The 23,290-nt window shown below is 45.6% G+C and overlaps 1 protein-coding gene across 1 annotated transcript in view; it reads right to left on the bottom strand.

Moving 5' to 3' along the window:
- The window catches only part of RAI2 (retinoic acid induced 2), a 61,874-nt gene extending 39,771 nt beyond the window's left edge, over positions 1 to 22,103 (bottom strand). Inside the window, exon 1 of the mRNA XM_003917464.2 lies at positions 21,763 to 22,103. The gene's annotated coding sequence lies outside the window, so the exon portion shown is untranslated. The remainder of the gene's footprint in view (positions 1 to 21,762) is intronic.
- Positions 22,104 to 23,290: the final 1,187 nt, after the last annotated feature.

The raw sequence follows: 23,290 nt of genomic DNA, 5'->3' as shown, positions 1-23,290 counted from the left end.
ACACACCCAACACAGTCACACACATAGGACTGCACACATCACACATCATATACACGGCACACTCACATACTCAACCACATCACACTGCACAGACCTGCACACACACAAAGCACACATCACATGCTCATACCACAAGGGATCACACACACACACACAGCGGAAGCAGCCCCTCCCCTCTCAGGGTCAACTCTTATAGTGCCAGTGCAGTTTGGGTAATCACCTCCTTCTTCCCGCTGCCAACCACAGCCACTGTCGTCATCATCATCATCATCATCATCATCATCATCATCGTTCCAGAAACATCCCTCATGGACAGGAACATCTCAGTGTGCACGCAGCTGTGCCTGCAAACAAAGACGTCTGCCTGGAGCCACCTGCTCACCCCAAAAGCTGTCTGGGCACATCAGGTTTCCGCCTGGTTCTGTGGAGTGAGTGTCCTGGAGCCTTCAGCTCCAGCCCTGACAGGAACTCTGTGGTGACATCTATGCACCATCCTCCTCCCTCTCTCTTTCCCTGCCCTACTGGCCACTGCCCCCCTCTCAGTAAGGAGTCTTGCTTCCCTTCTTAGTGTGGAACAGTGTCCATCCTGGGCCCAGATCAGCCCTGACCTTCCAGACAATGCAGACTTCGTTGCCACGGGAATGCAGAGAAACCCGCTAATATCCAGAAGGTGTCATCCTCTCAACTTGGGATGCTGGCACCTCCTTGCTGTTAATCTTTGCCATGGACTCGGAACATAGCTGCAGCCTTCTGAGATCCTGGAAAACCCTTTTTTTCTGCTGTTGCTACCTTAACTTGAAGAACTAACTCCACTGAGTCCATTTCAATATCTGTTGACCATCTGGACCTTCTGCAGAAAATAGGTCTCCATGTGTGGAAGACAGTGAAAAATTCCCATCAGCGTACCCACCATTTAACTCTCAGGAATCTCCCCCAAAGATAAATGCACAAGCAGGTTTATCACAGCTCTTTTGTGTTATAAAGGCTGGAAACAACCTAAATGTCAACTGAGAGGGAATTGGCTTAGTTAATTATCCCAGATTATTACACCAAATATTACCCAGTCCTTGCAAAGGAGGACACAGGTTGGTATGTTCTGACATGGAAAAAAAAGTCCAAGGAAATTATTTAAGGGACAAATAGGTGAAGAAGTCATTTGGCAGGAGAGAATATAGGTTTTCTATATTTTCTACATGTAACATGAACTAATTTTTGTTGAGTGAGCGTGTGTGTACACATGTGTGTGTTAAGAACTTAAAGAATAAAACCAAGCATCTACCAGTTTTCTCTGATAATATTACAGAGCGCTGTTCCTGTCTTTTTTCAGATATCTATAATGTTTTTATTTTTATATATGTGTGACTTTTTTCAGTCAGAAAGAGACAAAAACATTTTTTTCTAAGTGTCCATCACTGGCCCCTCACCCACTCTTTTTAAAATCTTGGATTACCAATACTCAGAGGCAGTTGGACCTTGAGGCCAGTGAGTTCAGCATTTTCTAGCTATGGGGTCTGGGCATGTGACTTTGCCTTGTTGAACCTTCCTTTCATCCATCATCAACAAGCCTCATTGAGAGCCTACTCAATGCCACCCTCTGTGCCAATCCTGGGGTGACTGTGGTGGACAAAATGCTCATCCCCTTCCTACTTGGAGTTGCATCTATCGCTGTAAAATAAGGAATCTTTGCAGGGCTACTGAAAGGATTAGTCACATAAACAATTTCAGGCACATAAAAGGCCTTTGAAAACTATCGGCTGCTTAAAAATAAATCCAAGGAGTATGACTTAGTTAAGGTAGGATAAGCTACCTAGTGAATTGCTCCTAACTTGTAATGGTTCAATAATGAAAGCTTATGTCTTGTTTATGTAACTGTCCAGGGTAGGGGCTCCAGATCTGGCAGTTCTGTTCCATGAAATCGCCTTCGCTAGGCAGAAGAGGCTCTGCCATCTTTAACTGTGGCTTTCAAGGTGACTCTGGGACTTCACTCCATCCCAGACAGTCAGTGGATAAGAGAAGAGCTTGGAGGAAAACCTAGAAAGCTTTTATGGTTGAACCACAGGTGCACTCGTCCTTTCTCCTCACATCCCACTGGCCAGAACTCAGGCAGATGGCCACACATACAACTGCAAGAGAGACTGGGAAATGTAGTCTATCTGGGTACCTAGGAAGATAAACAAAACGGGTTTTGGGGACTAACCAGCAATCACTGCCATGGTGAATTAGAGAGGGAAACAAATTCCTATGACTTTGTTTGTGAGTGTTTATTTGTGTCCAGTCTGCAAATAGTTGATGCTCAAAGAAGCCTTTGCTCTAGGAAGTTCAGAAGCCCCCCCCCTTTTTTTTTTTTTTGCTGAACTTCTAGTTTTTTGGAAAAACTCTAAGAAGACATCTGTTTAAGCCTCTCTTTTTTATCATCAAGGTTGTCCTGCCACCGTCTGAGATACTACTAAAAACAATGCCAGCCCCAAGCTCTGACTTTCACAAGATTTGAGATGCTGTCAAAAATAAATGCCAGCTCCTCAGATTCTGTGTAAAAGAGATGCCAACACACATCTAACTCAAACTAAAAGCTGCAGACAAGAAGCTGTACCATGAATACATTGTCACTCCTACTCCACTAAAGAACCTCACATGTGAACCAGTGAATCCATGGATTAATCATGGCAACTAAAAGGAAATATCATTTTTTCCCTTAAGCTCGCACTTTGCAGAACCAGTACTTGTATGTCTGTCTGTCAGAGGCTTACATTACAGATTCAGAAGGCTTACAATTTAATTCTACAGTATGGTTTGCAGAAAGTCCATGTGTGTGGTCGAGATAGGGACAAGATGTGTACAATACGATACTATTCATTTGTTCATTTATTCATTCATCCATTCAATCAATATATATTGAGTGACTCCTCAATTACAAGCACTGTGCATCCCGGGCTGAGGATACCAAGATGGAAGGCACATTCACTGTGTCGTGGGGGAGTCAGCTGTGTGAACACACAATTACAATGCAGCAGGACACCTGCTGCAGTGAAAGCACGTGCGATGGCAGTGGAAGAAGCACAAGAAGCAGATTATTAAAAAGGCCACTCAATTCTTGGTTATTTCCCTGATTTACTTGGCACAGAAGCATCAGGTAACTCATCAGAAATCTTCCTGTGGCTCATTAGATGAAACGACTGGAAATGTGAAGAGAAAGGAAGTGCTCTAGGGCCCCAAGGGCTCTTTATTTATGCTGTCATTAGAAAGAAAGTGGGCAAAGTACAAGCAGCTGCAGACATTGGATCTCTCTTGTGTACCAGGCATCTTGCATGCTTGTCACTCATCCTGACAGGCAGGTATCACTGCCACCCACTGTACAGTTGGCATCTCTGAGGCCAGAGAGATGAAGACACTTGTCCCATTATGTAGTAGTTGGTAGACCTGAGAATTTGGCCCATTTGACTCTAAAGAGCGACCTCTTTCCATTGCATCCCCTTATTGCCCATACTCCATGGAAAACCAGGGAGAGCAGACCCAGTGGACAGAGGGAGGCTTAATCTCACTGCGAGGGAGAGGCAGTAAAGGATGGTGGAAGACGTTAGCCTCAGGAGCTGATGCTCACCCCCTGGGAGTAATATGAGGATGAACTGTCATCATTCATTCATTGATTCAACATTTATATTAAGGAACTGCTAGGTTCCACGTGCTTGGGGGATACGGCAGTCAGTAGAAAAGGAGAAATAAATATGCTAAAAAAATTTTGTCACCTATGAGAAGTAATAAAATAGGTACATTTTCATTTTTGATGTTAATGATTAGGGAAACATAAATGATTGGCAAAGTTTTGAGAAAATCAATTTAAGCACAAGAAGACTTTGAACTGTAAAGCTCCAAACTCCTGGAGAAGATAAAGAATATATGTATAGGGAAAAAATAAAAAAGACTGTGAGGACATGAACCAAAACGATGATAGTGGCAATCTCTGGGTGGTAAGAATGCAAATTATATTTATTCTCTTCTTGCTGTCTTCTCATACTTGTAAATTTTTAAAAGTAAGTATGTTTACTTTTATGATCATAGAAAAACAAGATTTACTACCAAGGTGAAGAAAATAAAACTGCAAAAAAACAGAAGAGGAGGATTCCTATGTTTCATTCCTTTCTCTCCTGGCACATAGGCGGTGACCGGCATATCAGCCAGACAGCTATGCCTCACTCCTATAGTAACACCCAATGATATCTTATTTCAACACACTGCCTGATTATTTCAGAAGTCACTCACAGGAGTAGCCACAGGAGGAAATATGCACTCATCACTCAGATATTAGGGACTGAATCCTGAAACTTGATTTTTCATTAGGGTGTTATGCCATTTTTCAGTTAAGACAGGTTCATCTTTTTTTTTTTTTTTTTTTTTAAAGTGCTGATGTGTAAAACCTCATTTCCTTCCTTAGCACACTTGCCTGTGGGTTTTATTTGTAATGCATTTCCATGCATTCCGACGAGTGGCAGAGAAACTGAGCTCGTGAGCTATGTTGCGACAGTGCTCCTGGTGCTGGAAAGGAAACTGCAGCTCTGTGAGAACAATGCTCTGGAAAATCTGTGAAACCCAGTTGAACACACCTAAGGTTTTCATGAAAGGGCAGACATTACTCACAGCAGCTTTGACAGTGAGAACAGAGACAGAAAAGCCATCCAGCCCTTCAGCAATGAATGTGCCTGGATGAATTGGTCAGGTCTAATCTTGAAGCCCAGGAAGAACTGTCTAATGTCTTGATACAGTGGATTCATTGCATTATCTTTTTATTAAAAGTATTTTCCATGTTCTTGAATTAAAAAAAAGATTATGACCCTACTCCCTCAAGTATTAAATCTAGAAATGAAAATATCCTCACTCAAACTAACAGGGTCTGTGAGGGACTTAGGTTCTTAACATAAGATTCTATTTCCTGCTAGAAATATTGTTTCAGAAAAAATAGAAGCAATGATAGAAGGGCCACAGGAAACATCTGTGTATACAAACAGGCCAGCTCACTAGGAATAAAAATGCATTATGCATCACGAAAGTCTAAATATTTTTATTAACATAGTTTGTTAACTAAGAACTGAGAAATAAGGTTCCCTAAGAGTACCCCATCAAATGCTTTCTTCAATATTTCATTTTATTCTTAGGAGAGAAGTTGCTCGGAAATCTTATCTTAGATTTTCGCAATGAGTTTTCTATTAAAAGTTATTTCTTTTCCATTTCAGGCGGAGCAAAGCTCTGGGCCAAGAGGGTTAGGGAATTTGTTTCATAAAACTGACAGCTTGGCGAGCATTCAATCACTCGGCACTCCACAGCCCAGGAGAAGAAATAAGTCCTTTGCTGATGCCGCTCCAGACACATTACGATGTATGTTCCACAGCTTGATTCCCACCTTCCTACTTTTTGCCTCCTGCAGCAAAAAGAAAAGGGGGCAGAATGCACATAGAAAAATACAATGAAACCTACGAAGAAGAGAAATTCATCAATCATACTCTCATTTGGAAGCTGGAGAAAAACGTCCTCGTTGGATATGCTGTTTTAGTCGCTGTGCCTGGCTTTACCTTCCAGAAGGCCAGTTGATTCAGAGGACTCCCAGCCATTTTATTGTCCTATACTCGGTGCTCCCAGACATGTGTCTTTGCAAGCTCTGACAGAGGCTTTAATAAGGCAGATAAAGCAAGCTTGGTGGCTGCCTTTGGCCAGATGGTGCCAAGAACAGGTTACTGGCTTGCAGCCTGGGCATTGTCTTGGGCAGAAGAGACCAGCCTGCCCAAACCCTATACCAGCAAGAACTCAGCTTGGAAACTTCCTGTTTAAGAAGCCTAACTCAGAACAGCCAGAGAAAGAAAACCATTACAAAACTTCTGCTCCCACCCTCTCCACCAAAACAAATCGCAGGACTGGTTTATTTTTTGGTACTCACACACAAAGCTATTATTTAAAAATCCCTGTACGCGATACAACAAATCTATGCTGTTAAAAGATAGTGGCTGTTGTTGGTGAGAATAATGAAGAGGGCATGAAGAAGCTTCCAGGGGCTGGTGCAGTCTGTGTCTCCATCAGGGCACTGGTGACATGGGTGTGCTGTTTGTGAAAATTCTTCAAGATGTACACTTAATAATATATGCAATTTTGTGTATGTATGTTTTAGACAAAAATCCACAAATAAAAATTTGTGTTAGATAATTTTTAACACTTCTCCCATCCATATAGCTGGCTTTAAAAACCAAACATTACCACGGAAAGAATAAACCATGTCACCCTACTGCTTAAAAATTGGCCTATTTGAAGTGTGTGTGAAATAGACAACCTTTTAAAAATGCTGATACTATTATTTAAGGTCTAATATCTACTCCTCATACAGTGGTACAGAGTGCCACAAATAAACAACAAGACTCATTTTCTCTCTCAGACTCATTTTAGGAGGACAGGGTATCATTGAGGGCACTTTCCAAAGACCCAAGTCCCATTTGGGGTGGTTCTCCACTATCTGAACCACATGGCCATGGCTTATGAATCTTATTCTTGCCTTTTTCACATCTTCCTCTAGTTTTCCCTTTCGCTTTTATTTCCCTGAACTGAATTCCTCCTAGACCACCCCCCATATTCTAGTTGTTGAGGGTTCAGGTGCCACCACGAGAATAAACTCTGAGTGCTTTTCTCTGTCACTGGTGTCCTAAGATGAGTGTGTCACCTCACTCTGCATTTCTCTTTGTATTTCTGAATGTACCTGAAGGCTTGCACCAGGACCCAACAGGAAAAATCCCTTTCATTAGCTTCCTACTCCAAGCTCTGTGTTTTGTACCATTTACAACATGTTGCCTGTTTATTTACTGAGGTTTGCTTTGCAAGAGAAATCTTTGGGATGGGATGGAGAAAGGAAGCTTTTGAAAACTTAAAAATTTTAAAATTTGGTTTCAGTAGAGTGATGAATAATGGAGGACTACAGTTGCTTTGCAAAATTAAAATTTGAATGGTCTACTGCTACACAAGAGTCTGCATCTTGCTGCTCCTAGAAAAATAAAAAGTATTTTCTAATCATGATCTTAAGGATGTAGGAATGCATTATGTAAAGAAATTGTTTTTCTCACTCAAGACGCAGTTTAACATATTTCCATGTTCAGTTAAGGACTTTCAAGTCCCAGATTCCAGCAGGACTGAAGGATTTGTTCACTCATCTGAAATTCAACTGAAATATCTAGACAGGCTTCAGATGGGTGGGATAACAAGAAGGGCATAGGGTGGTCTAGTTTCCAGGAAGGCAGGGTAAGGATCTCAGGATCCTATTTTAAGAGAAGTGCTTCAGTTGGAACCAGAGAAGCTATTGGAAAGGGTTTGGGATATGTTATTGCCTTTTCTATTCCCAGGCTCCTTTTCTTCTCTGTGGTGGCATCTCCATACTGATGCCAGTTCAGGTGGAAGTGAATCTCCACTGCTTTGGTTCCAATCAGCTCAACCATCCATGTTGCAACACTTCCCCTGGCAGGTAGGGTGACTCACTCACCCTGGTTTGCCCAGGACTGTCTGAGTTTTAAAACTGAAAGTCCTGTGTCTTAAGCACCCTCTCAATTCCAGGCAAACGAGGACAGGATGGTTGGTCATGCTAGCAGCAGGCCACCAGCGAAACCCCTCTCCCCTAGCTGGGCCCAGTCAAAGCCTGAACCAGCAGGCTCACCCAAAGTCCCCTCCTGCTTACAGAGTCTGACCTATTTAAAGTGTATATATTTGTGAAGTGCATTTAAAGCTGTGGACTGAAGGTGCTCCTGGCTGTTGACTATCCCTAGGCCACACCGAGATTTTCTGACTACTCACCTAGGCCTGGCTGCAGGGGGAGGGTAGGCCCAGGTACCCACTCTCTCCCTTCTTCTGAGTTTCCTGATCCACCAAGGGGCCCAAAAGACAGAAACCAGGGTGCTGTCATCATTTAGTCTGCCTATCAGCCTAATACGATTTGGCTATGTCCCTATCCAAATCTCACCTTGAATTGTAATAATCCGCATGTGTAAGGGCAGGGCCAGGTGGACATAATTGAATCATGGGGGGTGGTTCCCCCCATACTGTTCTCATGGTAGTGAATAAGTCTCACAAGATTTGATGGTTTTATGGATGGGAGTTCCCCTGCACAAGCTCTCTCTTGCCTGCCACCATGTAAGATGTCCCTTTGCCCTTCCTTAGTCTTCCACCATGATTGTGAGGCCTCCCCAACCATGTGGAATTGTGAGTCCATTAAATCTCTTTCCTTTATAAATTACTGAGTCTCAAGTATATCTTTATTAGCAGCATGAGAACAGACTAATGCAAAGCCATCACCAAGCCTCAGATAGGCAGCCTCCTAGATTCTTTCTGAATCCAGCCACTGGCCTCCCTATCCGCTGCACTCCTCTACTTTAGTTCTTCCTCGCCTCTTTCTGGGTTACTGCAACAGAGCCTTTATGGTCTTCATTCCCCCCACCTTCCCCATCCCCCACCCTCCAGTTCATCTCCACTGGAAAAAAGACCAAACACATAAATTAGGTCATGTTACAAGCCTCCTGAAAACTGCTCAGGATGAAGTCCAAGGTCTTTGTCAAGGCACACAAGACCCATTATTATGTGGGCCCTGCTCACCTTTTCTGCTCATCACTCAGAACTAGCCCTTTTGCTGCCTCAGTTTATTCATCCTGCAAATGAAAATCACTGTTTCTGAAAGTGAATCTGTGGTCGAAGTAAAAGCACATATATTAAGGCCCTGGCCCAGTGCTTCAACTCCATCTTAGGTTTGGAGAACATGGGAGTCCTTTGCCCCCAGCCACAGAAGTGGTCAAAAGGAACGAAGGGGAAGGGTGGAGCACTTGGCATAGCCCTCTGCAGAAAGCAACGAATTTGAAGGCAGCAAATAAGTATCCATATGGATAGGGGATGAAGAGCTTCCTGTCCAAATATCCACAATGGAGTTAACAGTGGGTTTGGCTGACTAGAGGAAAGCAGGCCTCAACCCCTGGTGATGATGGTGACAAAGACCAGAGAGGGCTAGAACTCTGGGACCCACCATGTGCTGGTATTTACTGAGCCGCTCATGGGTAGATGGCAGAGAGCTAAGTGGTAGGAAAATGGAAGTATTAAAAGCCCAAGAAATTTACATTTCACCACCAATTAATGGGGACAGAGCCTCTATAATAATGCAAAAGAGGACCTGACTTCATGCCTTTGGAGACTTACTTTTGGAAACAGACAAACTGAGGGAAACTTGTGTGTTAGCACTTTTTGGTTCAATCTATTATCAGCATCTAAGTGCTGCCAGGAGCCAAGGAGGGCTGGACTGCCATAGACTATGATTAAAATGAGCTTTAGGAAGTGCTGCCTGGCTCAAGAGAATGAATGTTGGTTTGAGACCAAGCCACAAAAAAGACACATGATTTCTGCTCTCAAATAAAACAAAAAACGAAAAAAAAAAAAACCCAAAAAACAAACAAACAAAAAACGGTAGGGGAAGGAGAGGGGAGAGACAGAGAGAAAAGAAAAAAGCTTAGTCTCTGTGGGGGAAAACAGAAGATTTGTGCACATTCAGAAAAAAAGATTCCACATCACTCTTTCATTTTACAAATATTCATAAGAAAAATAGCTCAACAGCTGCTTTGGTGAGTAACCTCAACTACTTCTTTCTACCTGTATTTAAAAAAAAACCCAACCACCCACCCACCCAACCAAACAAAAACATTCTCAGCACTGCTGAAATGGAGATCAAGTGTTAAGGTGGCTGACATCAGTCTCCTTCAAGGGACCTTTGCAGACCTTCCCTGGCCTCCTAGCCACTCACACCTCCTTGCCTCCACCCCTGCCCCAGGGAGGCTGGCTTTTGCCCTCCAAAATGGACAAAGACTTCAATTAGGGTGAAGAAATAAGTGTGGGGACACAGAGGAGTGGGAGAAAACCTGGCTTCATTATCTGTCTGTCTCACTCTTTCCTAGTCAACTTTTCTGCCCTATTTAATTACAGAGAACAGCAAATTGGACAGCAAATGGGCCCCTCTGTCTGGGCTTGCCCTAGATTGCTAGGGTGGTCAGGCAGTTCCTAGAGCCCATGCTTCTTCCTTCACCCGCAACTGGCTCTCCACCCTCTTCCTCCCGAAGGATCCCAAATTAAAATGAATGCATTCAAGAACAACTGCCAAGGAAGTGACCAAATCTAACAGTTGCCCAAATAAAGCTGGGATGACGAGGAGAGGGTAAGCTCTTCAGGACAGCAGTGGGAAGGAAGCTTCTCCCTCCTGACTTGAGCCAGCGACCACTGCTCCCTGAGGTACAGAGGCAATTCTAATGCACACTTGCCCTTGAGAACTGGCTACAGGCCTCTGAGAAAAAGCAGAGCTGTGTTTTGTCTAGAGGGAGGAAGAGAGATATAAAGTCTGCAGAGAGCAGAGAGACGGAATGGTGCGGGGAAACATACATATTCTAGAGCTGCTACCAAAGTGTACATTCAGTAAAATCCACTTCCTCGGCCACACCAGCCACATTTCTAGTTCTCCTACAGTTACTTGTAGCTATTGGCTACCATATTGGACTGTGCACATTTCCATCACTGCAGAAAGTTCTACTGAACCAGGCTGTAAAGAATCCCAGTTCCACCTCCTGTAAGTGGTGTGACCTTGTGTAAGTTACTAAACTTATCCAAGCCTCTGATTCCTTCTCTGTGAAATAGAGTTCATAATACGTATACCTACCTCATATGGTTGTTATGGAGCTGGAAATAAAACAATATATGTAAATCACCTGGTACCACTGTCAAGCCTATAGCAGGAGCTTGATAAATGATAGGTAATATCATTGCTTTCATGATTTCATGAGCAGTCATTGAAGGATGTTTCCTAACAGAATGGACATTCTGCATTGGCTAGGATGGACCCGTTCCACTATGTTTGAATTGTACATTTCAAAGCTCGGTTAAGTGGCTCAGTTCTCAACAGGATAAGCTAGTAGTGTAATTCTGAAGCAATACTCACTTGCTGGCAGGCCAGAAAGGTGGTATCCTAACCCAGAGTGGTAAGAGACTTGTAGTAAGGCTGCAATTCTTGAAACCAGAAAGCTTCATTTTGTGAAAGGCTTTCTTTTCTTATCTTTTTTTCTTTTCTTCTCTCTTTTACTCTCTCACATTAAACTCAAGTCTTCCATTTTGTTCATCTAGAAAGATGCTCAAGATACCCGATAACCTTTTTGGAAATCTCCCCCCATATAAGAAAACAAACAAAACCCAGCACAGAGAAGCTGTACAACCTGCAGACACCCTCCCATGATGCCTTACTGAACACCAGTCTAAGCTCTAGGAGGGGAGAAATGGGCTGGGAAAGTAGAGAAGGCTTCATATGTGGAGTTTTATTCAACCTTATTAGGAAATAGGGGGTCACAGAATGTTCTTGAGCTAGGGTGACAGGACTAGAGAGGTGCTTTAGCAGGAGGAAGCTGATGCAGGCCTGTAGAACACCAGCTGGGGGGAGCAATGCAACAAATCATGCAGAGCAGTGAGGAGAACAGGGCCACACCGGGGAGCTTTTTGAGGCCTGTGCTCATGACAGCAGTGGGCATGGCTGAGGAGAGGGTGAAGGGGGTCAAGCCCACGAGAACCGGCAATGGCATTGACATTGGGAGTCAGGGATAAAGGTCCCAGGGTCTCAGCATTGAGGCTGCACGCTTGTGTATTCATGTTCAAGAGGCCAGTTCTACCCCCTCAAACTCCTCCAAAGAAGCAATTCTATTCTTCACGTGGGCTTAGGACAAAGCCAGCTCTCTATGAGTGAGGAGTCACAAGAGCTGAGTAAAGGGACGCAGGGAAGCAGCCCCAGGATCCTTCCACAGGTTGTTGTTTCTGGCTTAGGAATCATAACAAAGCCTCCCCTTCCAGGTCTACTTGGGCCTCCTGGGTGAATCTCAGACTTCTGAATGTTATGGATGAGTAACATTTTTAAAATGAAGGACCCAATATAAGTTGGACAACTTCTGACTTTGTCAAATAAAGATGTCAAAATACAAATGTCATCCACTATCTCTTGATAAGTCGTAAAAGAAAGTTTCACATCAAGGACAATAGGAAAGATCATTTGGGAATATAGGGCAGTTTTGTAAAGTGGAAAAGGTTTAGCTTTAAACAAAATAAATTCATGGCATTTTCACTTTTCTTCCACTTCACTGTGTAGGTGCAGAAATCCTGTCTAATACAGGCAGTGGTCTGCAAACCTTGTCTGTGGGGACCACTGGCTTATGTGACATTCTAAGATGTTTCCCCTTGCAGTTTTGGCTGTAAGCTTCAGCCCTGATGACCTCAAATCCAGCTGCCCAGCCTCTATGAACACAAACAAAGTTTGGGGTTTCTGGTGTGGCTGTGTCCAACATGGAAGGCCAGGGCAGAATTGGCCTTTTCTAACCTTCTTAAAATGCCAGTGATAGGTGAAAAAGGATCTTAGAACACATGGCCCCATATTGATATTTTCACATTCAATAATTTCATATTTAGTCTAGAGGGTTAGTGATTCTTTTTTTCATAAAAGAAAATTGCATCCAGAGCTAATTGCTCAATCTAAAATGGATCTGGACATTGTTTAGATGTTGGAAAGGAAATGGTAACACTGTAGAGCTTTAGCAAAGAGGGGAGCATTATTTTAGAACAAAATTTAAATGGAAAGTAATAGGAAATGTAACTCTGTATGGTTTTCAAAGCTTTGATGTGTATAGTCGAAAGAGTATCCCTATTTTGTGCTTTCCTTGACATTTTTCTTGTTTATAAAATGCAAAAGGAAATTCATCAGCACAGGCTCAATCCATTCCCATCCATTGATTGCTAGCCAATCAATGGCCATTGTAATCTGAAAAAAAAGTAACACTGGTTTCTATGACCCTTTCCAAGCGCAGCAGTGTTCGGCTAAGCTTAATAAAGAGAAAAACAGCAAGGACCATCTGGAAAACACTCTTCCGGAGTCTCGAAAGATAGTGGCAGCCTCTGCCCAACCTGCTATAAATAAGTGTCTCAGAAACAAAACAAAACAAAACAAAACAAAAACACCCGATTTTCAAATCTGTTTCTACTTAATACAGCTGCAATAGGGTTTATTTAGCTTTTCCCTATAGAAGGAAGACTGTTTGCATTTTTATGACAAGGTCCTAAATGTTTTTCACAGCCATTTCCATTGCCATTATTTTGAGGAACAACATACACTTGGACCTGTCTGTTTGCTTCTGCAGCACACAGTGGTGGCCCCAGTGGCCTCTGCACCGCGAAACTGGCCTCCAACGCCCAGATTTATGATCCTGTTTCCTCTCCCAGTGTTGCGATCATCACCCGAATCCTGGCCTGTGAGGGACTGGCAACTTAGAATGACCAAGTGTCACGTGCTGCAAATCAATTATTTATCCGCCTGAGCCCAGCACACTGTGGATCCCTGCCAGCTCGCTGCCTTTCTCTTCATGGTGACAAGGAAGACTTTAACTACTCTTCAAGAAATGCTGGAACTCACCAATGAAGAAATGGTGCTGGCTTGCCAAATCCCTCAATGCTCACCTTTCCATCTTTCCTCACTGGCTAGCATACAAGGGAATCCTACGCATGACATTCTTTGGAAAAGGTCAGCCTACCTTGGATGGCTGCAAAATGAAGTGGCCTATGTTGACTTCTGCACTGAGCAACTGCCCGTATCCTTCACCAGCATCCCCTGCTGCCATATCACTCCCAGAGGCTGGCAGGGGAGGGCTGACTGGGGAACACTTTCCCTGTATAATGAGTGATTCACTTCTCTGCCCTCTCCCTACCCCCCGCCCCAAACACCCATTCCATTTCCACGTATGGGCAGGGCATGGTTTGCCCCCATGACAACTTCCCTGTGTAAGGCATGACCCTCCTTTCTAGCCTTTCAAGGGACTACCAGAAAGAATATTATTGGCTGAGGGCTTGTCCTGGTGGCAACATTTCATCTGCTGTTGCTGCCTGTAGGCATTACCAGGTGCTAGCTGCCTGAAGGAGGGTTGCTTCAAGGAAACAAATGTGTGTAAAAGGAAACAAAATTGCCAGGGGTGATGGGGGCCACCTGAATTTCAACTTCCAATCATTACAAAAAATGATCCATCTACCAAGAAAGTACTGTTGACTTTCTTTCTCAATAGTACTGGAAAACATGGAATTTAGTGGTGGGTAAAGGGCTGCTACAATCTGAAATGAGTCCATTACAATATTACCAGCAGAGCTCTCACAAGTACACTAAAGGGCTAAATTAATTGGCTCAGGCTTAAGATGCTACCAGAGAAATGACAGTGGGGAGGGGCTGGGGGCGGGGGAAGATGTCTGCTGGCTTTGAAGTCATGCCTGGAATCAGGTGCATATGAAAAAGAAATTAGGGAGGAATAAACCTGTTCTCTTTATGAAAAACCAGAGAAGCCACTAGTTCTTACAACGTGCCCCCCAATTACCTATGACTTACAAAATTGCCTGCCTTGAAAAAGTCTCCATGCTTATACAGTCTTATAGACCCTTCCACCAACCTTAGAATTAAATCACGCACATGATCCACTTCCAACTGTTAATTAATCATGCCCATGAATTGCATATATAAAAGTCAGAGGGGGGAAATTGTGTCTTTTATTATCTCAAATGGAATTTTCCAGAAAAACACAAAGTACTTATTAAATTTTGGTCTAGACGAGTGGTCCTCAACAGGGCTAATTTTGTCCCAGAGGGGACATTTGGCAAGGTCTGGGGTAGGGGGATGTGGTGCTAATGGTGTCTAGTGGGTGGAGGCCAGGGATGCTGCTAAACATCTTAAGGTGCATGGGACAGTCCCCTGCAACAAGCAATTCTCTGGTCTAAAATGTCAACAGGACCAAGGTGAGGAAACCATGCTCCAGATAAAGCCAAATATGCTTGGCCTTTAACATTCATATTTTTTTAAAAAAAGGGAAAGGATCCCATTTTTTTGAAATCTAAGGAAGGTTTACATATATGTTGACTAACATATTTACTCCTTTTCCATATAAATGAAATACGTTCTCCATCTGAATCTAGGAACATTAATGAAATACTGTGATGATGGTGGGGGTAGGTATGGGATATTTTAAATGCCTATTTCATCAGTCTAAATGGGTGGAAATTAATATCTCATAAAATAAAATGATTAGTTACGTTCCATACAAAATCAAAATCAATACACTGTATCTTACTTAACCTGCAATTAGAGTTTTTAAAAAACTAAAACAAGGAAATGCTATTCTTTCCCATTTTTTGCTAGCTGGGCACACATTTCTGAGCATGAGGCATTAAAAAACAAATAGGCAGACAAAAACGTTTTTTTAAAAAAACATATTTTTCTAGAGCACAAAAAGCTTCCTGAATCTTTCCTTGTATTTACTATAGATTCAATCATTCTTTAGTGAGCAAAACATGCAGCCCATTCTCTTGGTTATGCTTGCCTGGTTTTCCAAATGCCCTCAAAACTAGGATGATGAATCACATACTTTGGCCCCATTGTGCCAATTAATAGTAAGCAAAAGAATTCCACACAGCCAAGATAGGACTTTCTGCCTGGTTGTGTGTATGGGGGTGGGGAGGAATTCCTCAGCCAATTGCTTTCAGAGAATCTTAAGAACAGGTGTTTCAGTTCCCTAAAATTCCTTTCATCCTAGAACATTCTATGTGGTTCTGCATTGCCCCCACGTTGGGGATGGGCTTTGATCTGGAAAAACCTATGTTCCTACAGTCAGCCTGGAGCTTCCAGCCTTAAAGCACGAAGGAAAGAATGGCTGACAGCTACACCATTTCAACCCTTCCAGGCCTCCGTTTCTTTTTCTGAATTATAAGGGAAAAGTGGCCATATACACAAAGGCAAAAATAACAACAATAATAAAAACGCCCAAACACACCCAGTCTTGGCTGCCAGCATGGCCCGATTCTGCTGCTGAAAAAGAACAGTTGCTACAGTGCAGCTGGAGGAGCTTTTCCAGGGAACTGGTAATACCCTGGCTGTTAATGAATTATTTTTCGCCAGAATGTTGGATTCTTCCTGTGCGCCAGTAAACAGTCTGCTTCTGCCATGTGAAACAAAACCAACTCCTTCTGAGGAGCCCAGGGAGGTCAGCCAAGGGTCCCCTGTGAGGGCAGCCCCCTCAGGAGCCAGAGCCACAGGCGCCTGACCTGTAAATCACTGCAGTCCCCAGTTCATTATCCCATCCTTTTCCATCTATTCATGCCATGCCCAGTGCCCAGGGAAGGACCCAGGAATGATGTGATGTGATGATACCACAGTGCCAGCCAAAATCCTTCTTCTGCCTTCCTGAACTCTCCTTTAGCCAGTTTTCTTCATCTGCAGTGCTATGGTTGTGTGAAATTGACCTTCCTTGCATTTATTCTGTCTCCCTCGCAGAAATTTTATTTATGTCCTTGCTCTTGTTCTCATCAAGCTGTCAGGAAGTGACAGTGTGCATCCTCTTTTTTATTTTCTCTCCTTTAAGGCTGGCCCCGGCCCCAAATAACTCACTCTCAGCATGAGGGTGTCTACTGGTGACATTACTCTCCAAGCACAAATCCCTGCAACAGATAGTACTTCAAGCTCCTACTAGAGCAGGTGTCAAGGAATTCTCTGATGGACGAGGACACTGGCCTGAAGTGGGTGGGGTCGAGGAAAGGAAAGGAGTCATTTCATTCAAGCCAGTCCTGCCTGTGCTCCTTCTGCCTTGCTCATTCTATTGGGTTTCTGGGTCCCACATTCCTCATAGAGCATGAGACTGAGCCAACATGCTCATGGGTAGGTTCCATGGGGAACCCCCATCATGGCACCTGAGCTACTGAAAATCAAAATCGCTTGATGCCAGACTGCTGTGGCTACTGACTCAGCCCCCTGCCTCCCACCTGCCATCGAGATGGAGAGCGTGTGTGTCCCCAGAACATCTGGAGGCTGAAGTCACGAGGTAGGTTAGTTTGCTCCAGAGCAGCTCTGTCTAATAGAAATGTTTACGTAATTTAAAATTTTTTGTAGGCACATTTAAAAAAATTTAAAAAGCCAGTAATTTTAATACTCTATCATATTTAACTAATATATTCAAAATATTATTTCACCATGTAATCAATGCAAAGATTATTAATGAGCTATTTTGTATTTTTTTTTATTAAGTCATAGAAATCCCATGCATCTGTTATATTTAATGCACATCCTAATTTGGACCAACCACTTTTCAAGCACTCCATGGCTGCATGTGGCTAGTGGCTAGTGTGTGGGACAGTGCAGACATGCAACATTTCCATCATCATAGAAAGTTTTATTAGACAGTGCTGTGCCGAAAGACAAAAAAATTGTGGGAAGAGGAATGACAGGTGTGAGCAGAGTGTGCCCCAAAGTTCTCTAAAATTACTGAGTTGTTGGAGCTAATTACAGCAGAAATTGGAATTACAAGGATTGGGATGTTCAAGGAGCCCAGCCCTATGTCTAAGTAGAAATTAAAATGGGCTTTTTATGAAAGGCCCTGGGACCATGCATAGTCTGAATGTGTGTGTCCCCTCCAAATTCCTATGTTGAAATCCTAATCCCCAACGTGATAGTATTAAGAGGTGAGGTATTTATTTGGTGATTAGATCGTGAAAGTGGAGCCTTCATGAATGGGATGAGTGCCCTTGTAAAAGAAGCCCCAGAGAACTCACTTGCCCCTTCCACCATGTGAGGGCACAGCAAGAAGATACCGATACCATCTCTGAACCAGGGAAAAAAAGCCCTCATCAGACACTGAATCTGCCGAAATCTTGATCTTTGACTTCCCATCCTCCAGAACGGTGAGAAATATGTTTCTATCATTTATAAGTCACCCAGCCTATTTTGTTATAGCAGCCCAGATGGACGAAGGCAGACCATGCTCATGTTTTGGGGAGCTGCCCCACAGCAGCGGGAAGGCCAGCAAGTATGATCATGGCTCAAGACATCTGCTGGCTAAGCCGCCTCCATCTTAGCTGTTCTGGTCTGTTCAGGGCAGACGCTGGGAGAGAAGAACACCAAAATCATGTACTTCTTCCAATAACAATTCTGGGTTTGAATCTAATTTGGTGAAGCAGATACAGAAACGTGATCAAATTATGTGCGCCTGTGTCTGTGTGTGCATGTGTGTTCGTGTGTGTGTTCTTGGTAGGAGAGAGGAGGGTCATGTGTGAACTCCAGAAGTACTAACCTGGCCACCAAAATCAGCTTCTCACCAGCTGCCATCAGAGGACAGGGAAGTGGCAGACTCAAGAGGCTCATCAAACATTGTGAGCCAGGAGGAAAGGCCTTGAGTCTGGAAAGAATGAGATGATGGGCACCCAGGCAGACGATCAGGTGGGAGGGAGAAGTGGTAATCAGAGGCATTCTCCAAAGACAAGAGCTGCCAACTCTACGGCAAGGATGTCACCCTGATCCCCAAATCAAGCTTAATTCAGAATCCTACGCAGGCATTTGTGTGAGGGAAGAGTGCAATTAGCCATCTTTCCCCCTCATTTTCTGAGGTCTCCCTCATATTCTGATCAGGGAGGCAGCATTCATGTGCACCTCATACATAGATTCAAAGCCCAGTTCCCTGGGTGGCACCAGAATTTCTAGGAGGTTACAGACTACCACCTGGTTGGAAGGGGGCTATGGGGGCTTGTTAATGATACATTTGCATAGCAAGTCCCCTCCTCATTTTCCTATACAGTGTTTGTTTATTTGAGACAGTTAGTAGTCAAAAATACCTCACCCACCCTTTGGTCCCATCATGGACTTTGAATTAGTTGCTTAACCTTTCTGAGCCTCAGTTTCCTCACCTACAAGATGGGAATAATCTTGCCGATCTCCCATGGATTTTGTAAAGATTAAACTGGGGCTTATCAGCACGGAGCTACCAAGGGCTAAAATTGAAGTTCCTCATACACCAGGAACTTCAGATTCCCAACCAAACATACAAATCTCTGGATCTCTCCTTGCTGGGTCTCCCTTAACAATGATTTACAGCCCCCTCCCCACTGTCGTTCACTCCATCAGTGCCATCATTTAGTCACTCAACTCTCATTTATTAAGCAACAGTTGGGTGGTAGGGACTCCAAGATGAAAAGGCACAGTCTGTCCATCTGACATGTCCATCTGACATTTCAGATCTATCTACTTGGCACATAAGTATGCACTGTGGGTGACTGGGCTGCCCACTGGTGGGCTTCCACCTTCCCCCTAACCCCCACCAATTGGGTACCAGATTTTGCCAAGGTGGAGGGGCCGAAAGATCCAGTAGGAAGAGATCCAGAGATTTGTATGTTTGGTTACGGGCCTGAAGTTCCTGGTGTCATACTCCAGTTTTAATCCTTTGTGGTCCCATGTTGACAAGTCCCACTTTAATCTTTACAACGTCCATGTGAGATGGGAAAGATTATTCCCATCTCGTAGGTAAGGAAACTGAGGCTCAGACAGGTTAAGAGAAATAAATAAGAGACCTGGAGCAGGGGAAGAGGGACATGTTGCCCTCTTAAATCATAACCACCAAAGTCTGAAATCAGATACACAACTGGAAATTCATCTGAGCCTCAGATTCCTTATCTGTAAAATAATTTTTCCATCACAGGGTGGCTGAGAAGGTTTACCACATGTGAAGTGCCTGGCAGACAGAGGCCAACAATACATGTTAGTTCCCTTCCCAATTTATTTCCCTCCACTACCATTCTCTCCAAAATTCTAAGCTTAGGGGAGAAGCCAGAGAACAGACGTTTCCTATTTTCTTATCATAACTTTGGATCACACTGTGCAGGGCTTTCTGCACATCCAGAATATCTCCATTCTGGGTCAATGGATTTGGTAGGCCAGTCCTATCCTCAGCTTCCGGGTCATTACAGCTAGAGCACTCCCAGCAACAGCTCCTCACACACCTGCCAGTCTTTGATTTTTCTTTCTTGTAATTCAGATGGTCCTGTCTCAGGGACTCTGTATTCTGGATACAAGATTCTGAAATGTATCTTACAGTTCTTCCCCAACTGCCCACCAAACCGAGTTCTCACCCCAGCGACCGGCATCACCTGGAAAACTGTCTTTTCATTTGTTCCTCAGATGAACAGGTTTTCCTGGGCAAAACATCACCAATGGAGGTCTTACCATTTTTTCATCATAAAGGAACCCCCTTGGGTAGTTGAATGGTCCCCTGGGCTGGTGCCAAAGTAGTCACTATCCCCAAGTTCTAGTCTGACTTGGTTCACAGTGCCTGGGCTGCCCTGGGGATGCCTCTAGTGGGCATCTGTCAGGATGAGAAGCGAGTGTCCCTTTGAAGGAGACTGTGTGTATGTGGGGGTGTGGGGGCAGGTGGCTTCTCTGGGCTTGTAAGAGGCAGAGAAACTGGGATGCCACCAAGCTTACCATTCTCTGCCTTCCAGCCCACCCCTGGCTTCTCATGTTCCCATTTGAGAAGAAAACTAGCCTCCATACTGTCCCTTTCCATATTGTCCCCCTCCCACCTTGCCACCCCTCTACTGTAACAAAGGCATGTCCACACCACATTTTCAAAGTTATCACAAGTCTCTCGGTCTACCAACAACTAATTCTGATGACTCCAAAGGAGCAAGAGAGACATAAGGGAGACATCTAGAAAACGGTGGGAAAGATTCCCTGGGAAAAGCACAGAAAAGCTTGCCTGATGCATGTGAGGCTAAGAATTGTTTTCTCCCTACTGGCTGCTTTTCTCTCTGTTCTAAAGAGAAGCTTCCAAGAATCAGCTAAATAAAGGGATCACACCAGAGGATGCGAGATAATGCTAAACCAACAAAAACAAAGACCCAAATGAAACAGAGAGAGCCATGAGAATACGCGGTTATCAAAACTTTGTTTGGCCATATCTATTTATCATCGCTGCACACCCGGGCTCTGCGGAATATCATTCTGTTGATGTCACTTATCCTCAGCAAAATATTTACACATCCTTAAAAACGCCAGATGAGGGGGGCCAGGCCACGCACTGCCGAAAGCCGCCCCTCAAACCCCATCGCTGGGTTCTGAACAGCCCAGGACGTAAGGGCACGACGGTGGGTGGCACCAGCGGGCACAGGTGAGAGCTACCAACAGTTCCGGGAACACGGTCACCCAGACGCTGCGCCGTGCCCTGCCCACCTTTCCTCTACCTGACTCTGCAAGCAGCAGCCACATACCCGATATGGTGTCGGCGCCTCCTTGTCCTCCTCTCCTGCCTTTTTCATTGATTAAGTTATCAAACCATTGTTAAAGCTGGGTTGCTTTTTCCTTGGAAAACTGGGCTAAATTCATTAAGCTTCCCTCTGCCACAAAAGGAATATTCATAAAAGTTTGGCAGGCAGAAAGGGAGACTGAGTGAGTGCCATGGTGTGGGTAACAATCCGCTCCTCCAAAGCCACCTTTTTCTTCCGTGCCCCATCCCTCTCTCCATCCATCCGTCGTGCCCCAAACCTACTCCAGGGACTTCTGATAGGGAAACACAAAGCAGCAGCTGTTTGGCAACATTTCTGCCCCTCGCCAGCAACTGTGGTGGGATGCCATTTCCCCACCCAGGCGGAGCTTATCCTGAACAATAGTTGGGCTTTAAATGGCAAACAAGCAAACACACAGAGCACAACCCCAACCTCGAAAAAGCCACAGCGGAGAGAAGCAATAACTCCCTCCGCAGCAAAAGGCGCCACTGAAACGCACGCAAAAATGCAGCGAGAACGTTACTCAGTGCCTAACATGGCAGAAAGCCCGAGTTGGTGCGGCCACCCCGGGACTGGGCACTGGGGGGCACCGGGGCTCCTGGGGCGCCGACGCACACTCACCCGGCTCCGGGGGGATGCGGGGCTGGCCGCGCGTCACAAAGAGGAGCCCGGCGCAATCTGGCAAAACCCAACTTTCCACCAGGCTCGCCAGGGCCGCCAGATACGTCAACAGAATCCATCTTTCGAAGGGCCTGGAAGGCGCCGGGTTTTCTGGGCCGGGGCAGAACGGCAGATCCGGAGACTGCCCGGTGCGGTGCCCGGGCGCAGAGTCCGCCGTGCACCACCCTCTGCGCCCGGTGCCAGCGCGGGCGGCTGCCCGAAACCCACTTCGGGGCCCCCGCCCCGCCGGTCGGCGCCGCCTCCCCGGCAGTCCCCGGCCCCTCCGGCAGTGCGCGGCGCCGGGGACAGGGCGGGGCCCCGGCGCGCCACGCGGGCGCTTGGCTTCGGCCCGCGATGCCCAGCCGGCCCTCCCCGCCGGCCCCGGCCTCCGGGCGCCGTCCTGCCCCCGGGAGCAGGCCCCTCCCCGGGCGCCGGGCCCCGCCAGGCGCGCCCAGCCCGGCGCGCCCCCTGCGTCCCAGTGGCAGCTCCGCGGGGAGGGCGGGGGTGACCCCCGGCGCGCGGGGCGCCGCGGCCCTCCCTGTCTGACCGCCGCCTCCAGGAAGCCGCGGGGTGGTCGCCGGGTGCGGAACTCTCCGGTCTGGCCATAACCAGCCACTTGGAAGGGTGCTGCCGCAGTGGGGCCATCCTGCTGTCCACCAGGCCACTATCTCACTCACTGCTGCTGGTTGTGCGTGAGCGTGTGTACGCCTGTGTCCGGGCGAGTGTGTGTCTGTCCCGGCAGCACCAAGGGGTGGGGGAGGGAGGCAGAAGGGAAGGGGGAGGGCTTGGGGGAGGCGGCGGAGGAGGAGCAGGAGGGGCTAAAGGGTACCCAGCGGGGAGGCGGCGGCGGAGGAGGGACAGGTGATCTCGCCCACGGGGAGGGCGTGGCCGTGGGCGGCGCGGGGTGCCAGGAGGAAGGGGTGTCCGGGGCGGGGAGGGGGACCTTGGGGGGAACGCCGGGGGAGGGCCTGAGGAGCTGGGACCCTACTGCCTCCCGGGGGGCTGGGGACCATTCCAGACCCCAGGATGGAGAAGAGCGAAGAACAGAGCCCAGGAGGGAGGAAGTGGCTGGCTGATGGAAGCGGGGGAGGTGGGAAGGGCCCGGCGATCACCCGAAAATGCCAATTGTGATACCGGTGAAAGATGCTTCTCACAAGGTGGGAGATTAGGAAAGATCAAATTAGTCCACCTACATAATGTAATTTCCATCCAAGAGGTGATTCGTGTATAAATCTAACCTTTATTAAGCGCCTAGTGTTTGCCAGATACTGGGCTAAGAACTGGAGTTACAGGGACGGTGACTGTATGATTGCTGACCAGTAAATAAGTAGTAGGTGTCAGTTGTACTATTGATCATTTTAAAATTGAAAACAATAAATCCTTAGAATTCTTGAGACAGCCAAGGAAGCAACCAAATTAGTTTAATGATTCTCCAAAGATGTAAAGATTTTTTCTATTAATCAAAACAGGATGAAGATATTTGAGAGAG

The sequence above is a fragment of the Papio anubis genome, chromosome X, assembly GCF_008728515.1.
Source record: "Papio anubis isolate 15944 chromosome X, Panubis1.0, whole genome shotgun sequence".
NCBI lineage: Eukaryota > Metazoa > Chordata > Mammalia > Primates > Cercopithecidae > Papio > Papio anubis.
The sequence above is the reverse complement of the archived record's forward strand: the minus strand, read 5'-3'. Positions and strand labels throughout refer to the sequence as shown.